Below are 16,057 nucleotides of genomic sequence, written 5' to 3'. Positions count from 1 at the left end.
TACTTTTACTATTTACTGGGTAAATTATTGATTTAAACATACACGATTTAATTCCAACAGCTGGTGTGAATAGTTTCATTCACCGGTTTCTCGCAGTATAAGGATGGATATTTATTAGTTCCAAACCGTGTGATTTTCATTTACTTAACATAATACATGTATAAGTTCTTTAAAGAAAACAGCATGGGCGAGGATTAATAAAAAAAGTAAACACACAAGGATTTATCGAAAGTTTGTCCTTTACGTTCACTAGAGAGTGTTGAATTATACTTATTTCTTTGGGGGTTGTATATAACATGTTTGTTGGGTGTAAATCTGGTAAAAGACATCTTTCCTCTATCCTTATGTATTAAATTGTAAGATAATTTGTGTTTGCTTTGCATAGAAATTTCAAAACAAAAAGGTGAAGGTTGATTGCAAGGTGAAAAAAGAAAAATAATTAGTTCTGTAAACATAATAGTTATCATCGTGCACAGCTGTTCCCAAGTGAATATTGTTAGGTTTCCATACAAAAATGATTTTTTTTTGTGTAGGGTAAGACCTAAAACGAGTGGGAATATAAAAAAAATGTATGTTAAAATTGCTTTAGATTTTTCAAATGTGAATTCAAAACCAGCGGTAACCTTCATATTTTAATTGAAAGGATTTCACCTGATGTGCTAACATGGGGAAAAAAACTCATGAAAAGTACAATTTTATTCTTCTTATCTAGCTCTCGGTAAAGAAAAAGAGATATAAGCGCAACAATTTAGTACATGTATTGCACATCTGGTCTATATTATAACGTTTATTACGTGAATATGATTTATACCCCAAAAGGTAGAGCGACTTATCGTGTATTATGTTCAAGAAAAGAAACATCAGCTGAACGTTTTATTAAAAGCATAATAACATGTCTTATAAAGGTATATCTAAAAATAAATTACCATGCAGAGAGCAACTTAATATCAAGTAAAAACAAGTTACATATAGTATAATACAAGTTGCTCAGTTATTTCATGAAACTGATACATTTACACTTTTAAGAAAAACGTAACTTGACACATGTTTTGAATAATCAGAAAACACAATTTGCTGCAACATGAACATTGTTGGTCTCACACAGACGAGCTTTACAAATAACTTTCAAGTAAACCAAAGCACCGGCATCTGCATTCAAGCGTCCTTACACAAGATTGACACATGTCTAGAACCGGCACCTGAATGCAAGCGTACTAACACAAAAAAAAAACAAGCTTGACACATGTCCGGCCAGTGAGACAAAGCAGCGGCACCTGCATGCATGCTTATTTAAACAGAACACAAACAAGCTTGACACTTGTCTGACCAGTGAACCATAGCAAAGTCACCGGCATGCAAGCTCTCTAAAACAGAACAAAAACAAGAGTGACTCAAGTCTGCCAAATGAACCAGACCACAGGCACCTGCAAACAACCGTACTAACACTAAACACATTTATTTCCAGTCCACATCACCGGCATCTGCATGCAAGCGTACTGACACAGAACACATAAAGGTTTGACACATGTCTGGCCAATAAACAAAATCACTGGCATGCAAGTGTCTGGCCAATGCACTAAACACAGACACCTACAAGTGTAATGTAGAACGTGAAGCAATGTACTGTGACGTCATGTTTTTTGTTATCGAAGTCTTCACGAAAGCGTTTCAAGAGCATAGGCACGGATAGCCGATCACATGTATAGTTACCCAGGCCGGCACCATTATTGGTAACTCAATTTACAGTTACATTATATAATAAAGGATTCTATGAAAAAATTGCAGATGAATTAGCTATTATTTATTTTATTATACCGAACAAAATTAAGAACATAAAAAAGTTGAAAGATTTTTTATTCATTTTATTAAACAAGTTTTACAAGGTAAGCAAAATATAACATAACAAAATAATTATATCTAGAACAAAATTTCCACCGTTAATTTCCTGTCGTCAGATGTTTTTTGTGTACACATTGAATAGTGACGTCACTACTGTATGTGTATAAGGTAGGCAATCACGTCATGATTTAGCTAAAATATTGAAGCAGTTATTTGCTCATATATGACATTAAAAATATCACTGCGGTCACATGACCGGACAGTGAATTTTCGCTTGGTCACGTGTCAAAAAGGTTGAAAATGTTTCTGATAGTCAAAATATCTCTTTTTCGGGTAAGGGGATTTTACCATTGTAGACAAAAGTGAGGTATAATAAAACATTATATTGCAAAACGTCTTTGAAAGTGCAAGTTAAGGTACACAGAAAATGTATTAATTCCTCTGCTTCTCTCAGTTTATACCTCTTCACCGGTTTTAATATATTCGCGAAGTCCGTTTGTTTGCTTTCCTTACAATAATTGTTAAAGGAAGAAACTGAATACAAGTTTGAATATTCAGCAAGGAAATCTCTTTATTTAAAACAGTCCATATTGCTAACGCTGTTTCCAGTTCCAGATGCAAGCCGGGTGTTTTCTCTTTTTTCTTAATAATTCCATACAAATCTTCAGAAGAAATATTTTCGCATTTTGCCCTATTACCTAGGGTGTTATAATTCTTCTTTTTTATTCTTATATTGAAATCCGAATAGCTCGAACTCGTTCTTATAATTACATTACTTTGTTGTTATTGAGTTACAGTTATTTGATACAACTTAAATAAAACGGTTGTTAGTTTTTTATATATTAGGCGATGTGGAACACAATTATGTATTTAAAAACATATCACGTCATGGTTTGCATAATCAAATTGATATTCTGTCAATGACATGTAGCGAATACAATTTTATGACGTTGATATTTGCATGGATAAAATTCATAGGAGACTTAAAAACGCATCTGTGCTTACATATATAATACTTATTTATAATATTAATATATGAAAATGATATGGTATGTTATTCCAACAAAAATGGCTGGCATGTTATTAATAGAAGCGTTGGCTTAAACATGATTATAGATAATTCCAAATATGGGCTACGATGAATGTCAAAACTAAGACAAAATTAATTCACATTTATAAAACTACTTTTTTCTATAAATTCACAATTATAGAACTACATTTTTCAGGCGGGTGATTCCAAAATACATTTTTCACAAAGATATGGATTTTTTTGCCTTCACGTAGTATATCCTAGCATCATTTTGTCCAGTTTATTTCTAGGCATTCATAGGCTTACACTCAATGAATCCAGTATATGTGTTAAAGATATGATATGTATAATTAGGTTACGGTCCTTACATATTTCAATAGGCAGCTTGTTGCTGAAATGCAACACGACTTATTAAATTAAAATAAGGAAAATGAGACCTGCTGTTCATTGAAGCGTTGCCTGGATGAACTTTTTTTCGTTTGATTTTGTTTCATAAAGTAAGTATTGCTAATTCACTGCATAGCTCGATTAAATGATATTTCATGTAGTTTTTGCGCCTTTCAAAAGTATATCGCTCACACATTATGTCTAAAATGAAATGCATATTCCGTTCTGACGAAAAGTTATTGCGTTATAAAGAAATAAAACAAAATCAACCGAAAGAAAGTGTGTGTATATGTCACTTCGTCAATCCGTGAAATATAGTTGTCGGTAACATGTTATCATATTCTGGAATGTCTACCAGAATTTTTACATTTGAAGGCGGCGCTTATATTCTTATTTGAAATGTTACATTTCATTGGAACATAAAACAGATAAACACAGATATAAAATGTCAGGATAGCCTGCAGGGACATTTTATCACATATATTCTTCGAAGAAAAATGTCAACGCATTGAGACAGATAGCTTCGATGTGCAAAAACTTTAACATAGCCATTTCTCAAAAAACGTTCGAAATATTCACATGAAATTCTTTTTTATTGTTCTTATATCGAAATCTGCTTAATACAAACTCTTTCTAGTAATTGCGTTATTTAATTCTTACAGAATTACAGTTATTTGAACATATATTGAAAGAGTTCATAAACGCATGTAACAGGAAAATAAAAGTTACTTTAAATTTAATACCTTTAGAGCTATTCCCCTTTAGCCTAAAGTTACAACACAAACAACCAAAAACACTCACGAGCGTTGGATTCCTCTTGCAGTGCAATGTTTTTTTTAAATTTTATATATGTGGTCTCTGTCGACGTCATACCTTGAACCGAAATCCATTTTACCGTATTTTGATGTGAGATAAACTATTATGGGTGAATTTTAAGCGTAGTTTAAATAGATACCCAGCAGAGTGGATTAATGCATAAATCATTATTATTTCTAAGAGTAATTTCCTTAGGCTTACCTGCAAAATTTCACCAATACGCGACAATTCTGACATGGTAAATCGTCCATATACATTCGCGGTTGTTTTATAAGAGGAACATGTCCAAGGTGCTCCGAGTGTACCTTGAGTGTATCCGTCTACTTAATACATTCTCAATGCGGCCATCTAAATGTTACCAGGGCCTCGGAAGCAATCTTCATATATGAAGTAATTATTTTCGTTTAGAAACACGGTATTATTAAGTTATTTTCTGTCAGCACTGTCCATCATTTCTACGATTAGATTGTAGTATTTTATTGTAGAGAAACAATATATGGTTCTTACTGCAACACATGATATTGTTTTGAGTTACATTAAGGTTGGGCCACAAGTTATAAACAAAATTAGCCCTACCAGAAATTTTAAACGATTCTGGCAAAGAGACACTCATTTCCGGGACACAAACCTTCTTAGACGCGTGGTAACTACCCTCTTGTACTGCGAAATGGTGAGGGAGGGATGTTATATATCTTCAATGGCATCTAAATGACAGGAAAACGACGCATTGGTGATAACTCCATTACCGACACAAAATATGTGAAAATTGCTGACGGAATTTATCACCTCTTGATAATCTATGTTTGCTGCTTGGATGCTTTCCCGTATTAAAGGGACTCGTTCACGTTTTTTTTAATGCCTAAAAAATTCGGGTGACCCTACTCATCCAACGAAATAGGACTTGGAAAAAGGAATACGACAAGCTATGAACAACATTAGATACCGACCCTTTCAGCAATTTTCTACGATTCTGGCGAAGAGTAACACATTTCCTGGGAACAAACCGCCTTAGACGCGTGGTAATTACCCTCTTGTACTCCGAAATGGTGAGGGAGGGATGTTATATATCTTCAATGGCATCTAAACGACAAAGAAACGACGCATCTGTGATCACTTCATTACCGACACAAATATGTGACGATTGCCAAAGGAATTTAATCCCCTGTTGACACTTAAATCTCGTTATGCTGTCTGGATGTTTTCCTGTATTAAAGGAATTGGTTCATGTTTGATAGGCTTACACATCGAACGACAAAAACATCGTCTGAAATGTGAACAAATTTCCTGTTTCAATGATAAAACATCATCGAAAGTTTAAATTTAAAATAAAGAACGTGACAGACTGTGCTTTCTTGCCCGAAAAGCGTTAGGAACAATATCGAACATTGCATTATTCAAGGATGGATTTTCAAAATTCAATTCATATGAGTATCTGTCAGATGCAGTTTGGAGTTATTTAATAAAAGAGAGTAATAACACTCATCTTCAACAACGTTTTCAAAAAATTCGTTGCCAACATAAAATCAGTGAGAAAGTCCCTTTAAGTGTGTTAAGTCAATACCAGTATTAAGGTTCATGATTAAAATTTTACATTCTATTCAAGTACCATCGTTTTTATGCAAGAGATGTCTTTCGGTGAAGTACGAAGTGATTTTAAATTAAATGTGTTTTTTTTTCGAGCTGGGATACTTCCTATAGGTTATACAGCAGTGATATGAATCGACTAAGGTAAACGTAGTATAAAGCGCTTGCATTATTAATAAAGACATTTGTTATGTGTGATTATGTGTTTCGCTCCTCCTCCGCAAAAGTATCACCAGACGAATTTAAACAATTAAAACGCTTCTGACGAATACCAACTGCCAATGTTTCATGAATGAGGAGGTGTTCAGCGTCATTATGGCTAGACCCCACCGCATCACCTTGCAATTGTTGAAGCCTAAAGGTGGGAAGTACCCTCAGCAATGAATTCGATATCAAGCCAAAAATAATGAACTTGCCGTTTAAAAGTGTTGTGTAACGACGCTTAACGACATCTAAAACGTTACACAACCGAGTAAATAAAAAAGCCGTCATCCTAGGTTAAATATGAATATTTATGCCAAAAGCTACAGAAACAAGCTCAATAGCAAAAAGTTTAAACATAAACCCGGTTTAATGGCACTGGGTAAACGCCAAAGACTTAGGATATCAAATCACAAACAAGAAACATGGAAGAACACCACAAAACTCCACAAGCAGCACAGTGAATACATACTTTATATATATATATATATATAAATAGGTATGTTTATCAAGGATTGTTAGGTACCGCCTTGGAACGGTCAGTAAAATGTAAATTTACTGAGGGTTAAAGTGCACAAACCTCACTCTTATCCCAACAATCCTAAATAAAGAATAAACGCAAAAGGTAAATCTTATCAAAGTATGCATTAACTTGAGGAAACTAAACAGTAAAACAAATAATAATAAATTTATAGGTAAACCCAAAGCCGACCAGGCTATGTGCGGTCCATCCCAGGTTAAATGGGGGTGCCAACCAGGGTCTGAGCGGGTATCCTTGGTAAAAACGAGTCTGACAAGGCTCTGTGTGCGGCATTCCAGGTTAAATGCAGATCAACCATACTCTTTGCGCGTCATCCAAGGTTAAATGGGGCCCAACCAGGCTCTGTGCGCGTCATCCCAGGTTGAATGCGGGCCAACCAGGATCCTTGCACTTCATTCAAGGTTCAATAGGGGTCGACTATGCCCTTTGGGCGTCATCCCAGGTTAAATTGAGGTCGACCAGCCTCTTTGTACGTCATTCCAGGTTAAATGGAGGCCGACCAGGCTCTGTGCGCGTCATTCCATGTAAAAAGAGGGTCGACCAGACTCTATGCACGTCATCCAAGATTAACTAGGTGCCGACCAGCCTCTGTGTACGCGATCCCAGGTTTAATGGGGGCCGACCAGACTCTTTGCGCGTCATCCCAGGTAAGATGGGGCCCGAACAGGCCCTTTGGGCGTCAACCCAGGTTAAATGGAGGCCGACCAGACTCTATGCGCGTCATCACAGGATAAATCGGTGCCGACCAGACTCTTTGCACGTCATCCAAGGTTAAATGGGAGCAGATCAGGCTCTTCGCGCGTCATCCCGGGTAAGATGGGGCCAAACAGGCCCTTTGGGCGTCATCCCAGGTTAAATGGGTGCCGACCCAGGTTAAATGGGCGCCGACCAGACTCTTTGTACGTCATCCCAGGTAAGATGGGGGCCGAACAGACCCTTTGGGCGTCATCCCAGGTTAAATGGTTGCCAAACAGGCTCTATGAGCGTCATCCCAGGTAAGATGGGGGCCGAACAGGCCCTTTGGGCGTCAACCCAGGTTAAATGGGGGCCGACCAGACTCTATGCGCGTCATCACAGGTAAGATAAGGGCCGAACAAGTCCTTTTGTGCGTCATCCCAGGATAAATGGGTGCCGACCAGGCTCTATGCGCGTCAGCTTGGTTCGGTTGCTATTGATAAAAACCTCGATTTTTACCGTTTCATGAAAGCTTACGTTTAACTCTTCGGCATGAAATTGGACATTTAAAATTAAAAGTCGTCCTGACGCTTCATTGGTCATTGGACATTCAAAAACGAATGTATTGGTGACATGACATTGGACAACACGGCATTGGAAATTTAAAAATGAAAGTCGTGCTAGCACGATATAGGACATTACAAAATGTACGATGCCGTCCTGGCACGACATTGGACTTTGGGCAATAAAAAACGAATGTCTTGCTTGTACTATATTTGACTTTGGACATTCAAATATGAATGTCTTGCTTGCACGACATTGGACATTTCTTAATCAAAACTCGTGCAAGCTCGGCATTGGACATTGGACATTTAAAAATTAAAGTCGTGCTTGCACGATATTGGACATTCAGAAAAGGAAGTTGTACTTGCATGACATTGGATATAGAACGCTCATACACAAATGTCTTGCTGGCATGACATTGGATATAGAATGCTCATACACAAAGGTCTTGCTGGCATGACATTGGATATAAAACACTCATACACAAATGTCTTGCTGGCATTCATTTAAATTAAATGTGTTTTGCTTACATACCGAACCAAACCGTGTGATTTTCATTTACTTAACATAATTTATGTACTTTAAAGAAAACAGCATGGGCGAGCACATTAATAAAATATAAACCTGGAGTTACATAAATATTATTTAATACCCAAAAAGGAACAGCGGCTTATTGCGTATTATGTTAAAAAAAAACCAACACCAGCTATACGTTATACGCTTATGTTTTGATATAATAAGCAGAATAGTATTGTTTAAAACAGAATTCGCTGCAACAAGAAGGTCTTTAGACTCTTATGAAACACAGACGAGTTTTACAAAATACTTTCAAGGGAATCAAACCACCGGCACATGCATTCAATTGTTCGAACACATGATTGACACATGTCTAGAACCGGCATCTGCATGAAAGCGTACTAAAACGTATAGAACGTAAACACGCCCGAGACGTGTCTGGCAAATGAAGCAAGGCACTGTATAATCATGTTTTTTGTTATCACAGTATTTACGAAAACGTTTCAAGAGCACAGGACATAATGGCCTTTCACTTGCATAGTTCAACAGGCAGGGACCATTATTGGTAATTCAATTTACGGTTATATTATATATTCAAGGATTCTATGACAAATTGAAGATGAATTTGCTATGAGAGTATATTGCAATACGCCTGTGATAGTGCAGCTTTCAAGTACACAGAAAGAGTATTAATTCCACTGATTCTCTCTGTCTATTTTCCTACACCGGCTTAAATGTATTCGCGAAAACCTTACTTGCCTTTCCTTAACAATAATTGTTTAAGGAAAAATTGACCATATTACACATTCAACAAGGTAATCTCCTCATTTAAAACAATGGAATTTGTTAACTCTTGTTCCAGTTTCATATGCAACTCGTTTTTTTCCGTTTAACTATATATTTTCATACAAAAGTTCAAGAGAAAAAATGCCTCACTTCTTCGGGAATTATAATTCTTTTTGGTTATTCTTATATTGAAATCCGACCTTATCTTATAATTATTACTTTGTTGTTACTGAATTACAGTTATTTGATACACCTTGAATTAAGAAGTTGTTAGTCTCGATATAAACCGATGTAAAACACAATAATGTAAATTTCCAAAGCACATCAGATACATGGTTTGCATAATCAAATTAATTCTGTAAATGACATGTAGCGAAAACAAATTATGAATTTGGTATGATAAAATGTATATAAGACTTAAAAAAAGAGTCTGTGTTAACATAAAAAATACTTATTTATATTATTAATATATGAAAATTATATGTGATTCCAACAAAAATTGCTGGAATATCAGTCAGGTTATCGATAGAAGCATTTGATTAAACAGGATTATAAATTATTCCAAATACAGGCTACGATGAATGTCAAAATAAGACAAGATTTACTTTACATTCTAAGAAAGACATTTATTTCGACCGGGTGATTTAAAAACACATTTTTTAACAACGATATGAACGCGTTTTTTTCCTAAACATAGTAAATCCTAGCATCATTCTTGTCCAGTTCATTTCTAGGCAATCATACGCTTAAACTAAATGAATGCAGTATGTGTGTTAAAGGCAGGATATGTATAATTAGGTAGCGGCCCATACATTTTTCAATAGGCAGCTTGTCGCTGAAATGCAAAACCATTAAATTGAAAAATAAGCAGAATGAGAGTTCATTCACGCATGTAACAAGAACAGTAAATGTGACTTTAATACCTTTGAAGCTCTTTCCCTTTAGCCTGAACATTAGCAACAACGAAACACACTCACAGACGGGCGTTGGATTCCTCTTGCAGTGCACTGTTTTTAAATTTTATGTATGTGGTCTCAGTCGACGTTAAACCGTTCACCGAAATCCATTTTACTGTCTTATGACGTGAGATCAGCTATTAAGGGTGATTTTAGGAGCTTACCCGTTAGAAATTAGTGCTTCTAAATGGAAATCATCTAGTATGTATAAACATTTTAAATTTTAAATTGAGTTTGACTCTGTTTGATACAAATGGTTTTGTATAACTCGCCTTGATGACAATGGATGCTTATCAGGGAGTGTTTTCTATAAGCAATTCATTAAACAAACGGTTCCTACAAAATGAGATTTAAAACCTCTTAAAGATATAAACAGTCGTAGAAAATTCAATTAAATGCCAGGGAAGGAAGTTACAATTATTTTTTATGTTCTTATATCGAACTCCTTTTAATACAACCCTTTTCTAGTAATTGCGTTATTTTGTTTTTTACTAAATTACAGTTATTTGATACCATTTTGATTAAGACGTTGTTGGTCTTTGTTATATAAGGCGATGTAAAACACAGTATTGTCCTTCCCAAACATATCACGTTATGGTTTGCATAATCAAATTGATTCCGTAAATGACAGTTATCGAATACAATTTCATGGCGTTGGTATTTGCAATGATAAATTAAAATTGATAGGAAACTTATAAAAGAGTCTGTATAAAGAATATTTTATCATTATTAATGATATTAATTTATAAAAAGACATGTAAAATCCACAAAAAATGGCAGGACTATCCGTCATGCTATTAAAAATATGATTATAATTGTTCCAAACAAGGGCTTGGATGAATGTCAAACTACGACAAAATTAACTTAACATTTATAAGACGAAATATTACTTTTCGTGCGAGTGATAAATTTTTCACACAAATTGAACGAAGTATACACGGATGCGAAACAGTGGCTCCAGCCCTTATCAAACCGATTTTCCCATCAAACACATGCATGTTTACGAACGAAAGTAGAACATTTTCACCAATTTTCAGCTGAATTTCGCTCAAGAACCTTACATTTAAGATAAAACCAATATTATCGAGTGCTTTTATTTTGTCGGGAATAAAAATGAACGCCTGTTTACCGGAATAAGCATGTTTATACTCTTTTTCTGGGTTGAGCTGAACATATTTATATGGCACTGCATTCCCCGATTTCTCAAATAAGCCCTCATTATTGTGATATTAGATAAAATAACGAGTCATACTTACGTTTTACGATGATATCCGTTCTTTTGCTCTAGCTCGGAAGTGTAATTGGCTCTTTTTTATACACAGCTCCTAAAAGAGCTGGAGCCACTGTTTCGCAGCCGTGGTATAGTATTCCAGTTAAATGAAACATTATTATGTTATAATGAACATTTAATGCATGAAAACGAAATGTATAAAAAAACAGAGTGAAAGTGTGTGTTGAAGTCAGTTCAGGGGCTCCGTAAAATATAGTTTTCGGTACATTTCATTAAACCTTCTACCAGAATTTACACCAGGTTTTGCCATTTGAAGAAGACTCGGATATGCTCATTTGAAATGTTAAATTTAATTAGGATTAAAAACAGATATAAAAACAGATGTAGAATGTCGGTGAGAGTCTGTGAGGCCATTTAATCACATCTGTTACTAGAAGAAAACATGTCAAGGCATTGAGACAGATAGGTTCAATGTGCAAAATCTTACCTACGCCATATATCAAAAAAGCGTTCAAAATATTAACATGAAACTAAGAACATGTATAAAAGAGTTCATAAACGCATGTAACAAGAACCGTATATGTTACTTTAAAACCTTTGGAACTATTCCCCTTTAGCCTGAAAAAACATCAGCAACAAGAAAACACACTCACAGACGAGCGTTGGATTCCTCTTGTAATGCACTGGTTTTAAAGTGTATGTGTTGGGTCTCAGTCGACGTGTTACCTTTTTCAGAAATCAATTTTTCGTAGTATGATATAAGATGAACGGTTAAGGTGAATTTACATTTTTACCCGTTAGAAATTAGTGCTTCATTTCAAAAAGTAAGGCAAACGACTGCCTACAAAATTAGATTGAAAACCATTTAGAATATATGCAGTCGTAAACAATCCAAGGAATTGCAAAGGAGAATAGCTTAGAAGTTGAAATGTCATGACGATCTGCCTTCACCGACAACATCGAAATCTCGAAAGATTGAATTTAGACAAACAGAATAGGTATTTCTATCTGGTCACCAGGGATAGTTATATATAAGATATCGAAGCTTATAAATATGAAAGCTTAATCACTTAATTGTTTATGGCTGATTTCCCACAAAATATATATATAAAAAAATTGACTTTTAGGGAATAATAGAGCTCCGTTTTAATACGTAGTTTCAGGAATCGTGTTGTGTTCTAATCGATTGGCGTTAAACTGTACTAAACTTTGCATAGTCTTTGATTATTAACTATGGTATTGTGGTAAATGTATCTACAATTATAGGTCACATTTGAGATGAAACAAGAGTAACGATATTATAAGTAATATCAAAAGGATATGGTGAAAACAATTTGTAAAGCAAAAATACGCTAATCAAGAAGCGTTACGAGTTCAATTTAAATTTGTTGAAATACCTCAGTTAAGATCAGGATAAATAATGTATAAATTTTTATTATTTGTTGTTATATATTGGAAAAAACTGCAGATATGAAATTACTTTCTGTATATTTAGAATCTTAAAACAAAACAAAACAAAAATACAGACATCATTAAACATTTAACCGTCCGTACATAACAAGAGAATTAAGTGTGAAAAGAATGGACGCCATCCTTTCTGGAAAGCTTTATTAATGTTGTATGACCTGTCTCTTATTTCCAGTATCATATTGAATGTTGTTATATTGCACTGGTTAATTAAACTGGTTCCTTTGAAAATATTTAAATAACGCATCTTTTTTGATTTTCATCAACGTTTAACGTAAATTGGCATAACATGTGTAACAAAAAGTAATGCCAAGTCTTGTTTCCGTCCAAAGAGCCGTTCTAAATATTTTAGTCGTAACTTAAATTATCTTAAATCTGTTTACACGTCACAAATGGCAATACAAGATTGTTTTTCTTATTTCCTCAACAAAGTCTTCATTTTCAATGGTTCAAAGGTTCTATTCACAGAAATGTTCAGCCAAACAACAAAACTACGGCACTTACTTCTTTATATTTTACGACTTAAATCAAGACATAGAAAAAAGACTCCCCGCTCGTTTTCTATACAAAATTACTGGCCCTCGAAATGAAGGAAAAACAGCAATTCATGTCAAGGAGGTTGACCCCTGTTATAAAATAAAGTGGGTTGTTTTGGCGTTTTTGAAGATTTACTCAGAACTGTGGATTGTTACGACCACCAAACGCAAGAAAAAAGAAATACGAACATCAGTCTTAAGACAACTACAACATTTATTTTCCAACAATTACTTGGAATAGAAAATATTTCACACAAAGTTACACAATATCCGGGTATTTTTGAATGTCCACAAAGTATAATCCACATGAAATATTGAACACACTATATTAGCACTATTTAAATTCAACAAAACCTTCGGGATTATTCTAACAAAGATTAAAAAGTAATCATTTTAGAATAACTCAATTGAATCCAATATTTCAAAAGCAATCTAGCAATAATATTTAAAAAAAACCAATCTAGCACTGGTGACCCTTTTGTTACTTTTATAAAGAATTAATGAGGTTTAAAGAAACTTTAATCTTTAGACCCCCGATCAGAGCAGTTTGCTCTTTTAAACAAATTGAAAATGTTCCAGTACATCCACAACAGTCTTCACGAACTTTCTCTCTAATACTTTTTTCTCGAAAACTACTGTACATTGAATTAATGGAAAACTTTTAAAATATTCTAAAATATTGACAAAAACATGCTAATAATAGCATTTGAAAAACAGTTTATTATAACATCACAATGTAGATTAAACTATGTTATGTTACAAAATACATTACGCATTATTAAACCCAACAATTAAGTAGGTTTTAAAATCCTATACATGTAACAGTATATCCCATTTATTTTATCACCAAATCCCATTGTGACTTTTAAGCTCATGGTTTTGATGTTCGGCGTTGGGAATGGCGGCGTTGAAAACGATGTTAAAAATAACAAAATTGTAAGTTTGAAAACACTTCGAAATTGAAAAATTGGCGTTATAAATATACACAGATGCAACCCATTACTCTGGCCAAACTCGGCTTATAGCTTGACATTCGCTAGCTTCAGATACGGCACTTTTCAGCTGTGTATTCATTGTTACAGTTATAATTTGCAGTTGTACTTACATAACTGGAAATGAAACAACAGTCCTAAATACAGCTGTGGCTGTAAATAAAAACATACAAGTTTATTAGTATAAACGCAATTCAGAAATACATGTTGACAGCTAAATGTTAACAAGGTCTCGGAAACAATCTTGATATGGATTATAGGAACATTCTTGTGTATCCTATGCATATTGTTTCTCTAATTTTGACTTTAAAAAGTGATTTGGACAAGTTAAGGGGCGAGCTCCGTTTGCGCCAGCCCCATACATGCGCTAGTATATTATACACCAATCTGGTATGCTTTGGTTTGGTATTTTTCTAATACTTAATAAACACATTGCTGATGGATTCTGTATCTACCTGAATTGCCTGTTCGTACTCAAACAACCGGATTAACACGAAGCTAACACGAGTAGAGTGACCACGTTTTAAATATATTTATTTTGGTTCGGAATAAAAGGTATTTACGATTATTTCCATATATGGTGGTCATGGTCAAGGTCGTTCTGACTATTGCCATATATGGTAATGGTCAGTGAGCTTACATAAGTAAACTGCTAGTATAAAAGCCGTGTATACACATACATTCGTCATTCGAGGTAATACCGGGCAGTAGACAAGAGAAAACTGGTAGTTTTTCACACCCACCCACCCTTTAAGATTTTGTATGGGTGTATATGAATCATCTAATGTCTAGATATAATTGATGAATTTCGAACATATTCAAACGATTTTGTGTCGTTCTGAAAGTAGGGAGAGGTTGACAATGTTGAACAGATTGAATGAGGCGGTTTCATGAACATTTACAGCAGTCGCTTTGTGTAAAGTGTTTTTTTTATTTTCCTGATGCTATGTTTAAGTGCATGGACACAAATTGCCACTCGAAGTGGCCATGAAACAATTGAGAGAGTGATGTTTATTACTTGTATTGTGTGTTAATAGATATACTCGCCCGGTATAGACTACTCATATACAGTCGTTGTTTTATGGTTTATAAGGTTAACACATAAATAATTTATGTTTGGCTAAATATAATGAAAAAAAAAACATAAATATATTCACTTTGGGTGTTCACGAGGTGAAATAAATTGCGATCTTACACTGAAACGAAAATTGTTTCTTTTTATTATATGCATAAAATTGACATCAAATGTCAGTTTATTGTTGATTTTTAGAAACGCGCGCCAAATTGTAAGCAAATGTTACGCCACTTCGGATATGACGTCCTTTAACTTTTGCCCCAGTCCTGTGCGCGCTGACGTTTGATTTGGTATTGCGAGCGAGATAAAATTTCAAAACAGTGAAAATATCAAAATGTTATTTAACTGTTTTAAACTAACAACCAACAGCCATGTCATTTAACGTTGATATTTTTTGTAGCCCAGGAAGATTTCAATTAGACTTGGGAGACTGATTTGCTCAATTTTGCAAACTACTATAATGTGCCTGAAATTAAATCCTTTATACGTAAGCAAGAAATTAATAATGCTTTGGTCTACTACTTAGTGGACGAAAATATTTTTGAGAACAACACAACTCTGTCTCGTTTTTCTGAATCAAAGTAAGAATTCAACTTGAAATTCAGTATATACTTAAGTTGGAAGAGAAACATATGCAAGACAGACGCATGCAGTTAGAAAAAGAACGTGAAGCGAGACATGTGAAAACGGAGGGTAAACAGAGACATGTGCAAAAAGAACGTGAAAAAAGACATGTGAGAAAAAGAACGTGAAAAAATACATGTGAGAAAAAGAACGTGAAGAGAGACATGTGAGAAAAAGAACGTGACGAGAGACATGTGCAAAAAGAACGTGAAGAAAGACATGTGAGAAAAAGAACGT

This window comes from Mya arenaria, chromosome 11 (assembly GCF_026914265.1).
Source record: "Mya arenaria isolate MELC-2E11 chromosome 11, ASM2691426v1".
Classification (NCBI taxonomy): Eukaryota; Metazoa; Mollusca; class Bivalvia; order Myida; family Myidae; genus Mya; species Mya arenaria.
The sequence above is the reverse complement of the archived record's forward strand: the minus strand, read 5'-3'. Positions refer to the sequence as shown.